This window comes from Austrofundulus limnaeus, unplaced genomic scaffold (assembly GCF_001266775.1).
Source record: "Austrofundulus limnaeus strain Quisiro unplaced genomic scaffold, Austrofundulus_limnaeus-1.0 Scaffold13, whole genome shotgun sequence".
Classification (NCBI taxonomy): Eukaryota; Metazoa; Chordata; class Actinopteri; order Cyprinodontiformes; family Rivulidae; genus Austrofundulus; species Austrofundulus limnaeus.
Genome location: NW_013952415.1, coordinates 1,738,178 through 1,740,608, shown reverse-complemented (window position 1 = coordinate 1,740,608; position 2,431 = coordinate 1,738,178).

Here is a 2,431-nt window from a genome sequence, read left to right as displayed (position 1 = left end):
GTAATCATCAGATTTAACTAAAAACTAAAGATTTACTTAAAATATTTAAAATCCAAGTGAAACAAAAACACAGTTTGAGGCAGAAACACCTGAGAAATGATAACAGGGAACAGGTGGGAGTGGGCGGGGCCAGAGCTGATTATAGAAATGTATCAGTGGAGCCTCAAATACTCGTAAAAACACATCAATACTTTGTCCTGATACTTGGTGACGTCATTTTCTTATCTACTCTCGCAAGTAAGTTAAATAACTTTTTAAATATTTGAAGTCTAGATGAAATAAAAGATAAAGAAGCTTGAAGTAAAAACTAAAGATTTACTTTAAACTTCTGATCCGGTGAACAGGTGAGAGTGGGCGGGGCCATAGCTGATAATAGTTGTGTATCTATCAATAGCCTCAAACACTCGTAAAAACACTCCAACACCAAACTTATACCATGTTTRTGCTCTGTGACATCATTTCCTCTTTCACTTTTTAAGTAACTGACGACAAAAAAATTACTTTTTAAAATTGTTCAAAGTTTGGGAATATTAAAATAAACACATCAGCTTGAAATAAAAACTAAAGATTTACTTTAAAATACATAAAAATGAAAGAGAAGTGACCTCACCTGCATATGATAATGACAACAGGGAACAGGTGTGGGAGTGGGCAGGGCCAGAGCTGATAATAGCCTCAAATATATCCAGATACTTGTGTAAATGTTTAGCGACGTCATTTTCTCTTCCACTTCTTAAGTAACTGAAGATTTTWAAAAAATGAAAAACTGTATTTTGGAGTTATTTTAAGATAAACGCAGGCTGTTAGGACAGCTGCTGTGTTCTTAAAAGAAAGACGTATCTAAAGTTGCTGCGTAATGTTTAAGTATTAGTATCCATTGAAGTAAGCTTGTACCCGGTCTGAAAAACCAAATACTTTAAATATATCGTTGAGGTTTTGTTTTTGGGGGGGGTCTGGTCTTCATGACTTGGCAGTGAGCTCCTTTAAATGTGAATTTTTAACCGTTAAATATGAACTCGAGTGAGTTTTTATCGTCGACGCCGACAAATCGATTKGATGCGCAGCGAACAGGCAGAGCAGGAAAAACCTGAAAACAGGCGTCTCTGTTGTCGAGTGGAGCTGCAGTGGTCGGGGTTTGAGGTCCGGATCAGCTGCTCTCACACACACCTGGAGTGTGTTATCCCACTGAAGACAGGATGTTTCCAGGAAATAACTGAAAACAACTCAAATTTAGACAAAAAAAGACTCGTCCTCTGTGTGGCTGAGTGATTCCTGCRGGGTGCAGAGAAACATCCGATTTAAAGATTTTAATTCTAAACCCGCAGCAACAGTCCACCTGTCAGCGTTAATAATCTACCTGCACACCCATTTATTCCACTAATAATGCCTGTTGGGCCTGTTTTTATTCATAGTTTCTCTTCCTCCCACCCCTTTTTTTTCTGTTTAAGAAAAAAAAAAAGACAAAACATCGTGCCACATTTTATTTACAGCCGAGCAGACGTGTTAAATATGTATCCGGGTGTGTTTTGTAAAAATGTGTGTCGCCTTTGAATAAACTTTGGCATCTCTATCGTTTTGGAGGAAACTGCGTGTCTTTCCAGGAGGATGAGGAGGAGGAGGAGGAGGAGGTGATGCGTGTAAAACGATGACTCCTCACAACAAACAAACAAACACTGAAAGGAGGGAAGCGTTTATAAAAAAACAAATGTAGAGGAGGACGAGGACGGGGGGGGAACCAAGACGCTGAGGATCCTCGGACCAGTCAGGGATGCAAATGATGCACCTGAACGCCACCAGGTAGTGGAAGTTGACAGAAAATAATGAGAACCCGCTGAATCTTTTATAAGGTTAACACTCACATTTCCCAGTCAGCTGTCACACAAGAAAGAATTTAGCGCAGGCGCGCGGGCGAGATAAACCTTCATCGTCTCATTAATGCTGACAGGGCCCCTGGACCGCCAGCTCCCCGCGCCGGCGCCGCCACCGCCTTCGTTTTGTGTCGGTAATTTGCAGCGGAGACAGAGCCCCCTTTTTCCTGGAAGGAGGGTGGAGTGAGCGCTGGAGAAAAAAGAGGGAGGGAGGGTCTGCGGGAGGAGGGTGGGAAGATGGCTGCAGCGCGCCAGGAGTCTGATTCTCTCCTAATTGGAAGCATTGGGCATTGTCAACGGAGGGTTTTCAGCTGCTCGCTGACAGGTAGAGCCGTCAGAGTGATAGCCCACTTGTCAGCGCAAAAGACCAATAAAAACAAACCACTTTTGATTTAATTGGAGGCCTAACCATGGTGTGTGTGTGTCCGTGTGAGGTGTGTGTTGCCTGCGGGGCCGAGGGGGGGCCACGGGGAGGGTGTCTGTGTTTGTGAAGGAAATCATCACTCCAGCCATCAACGACCTGCCTCCATCTTCTTCTTCTCCTCCCGCCCCGGATCTCTCAT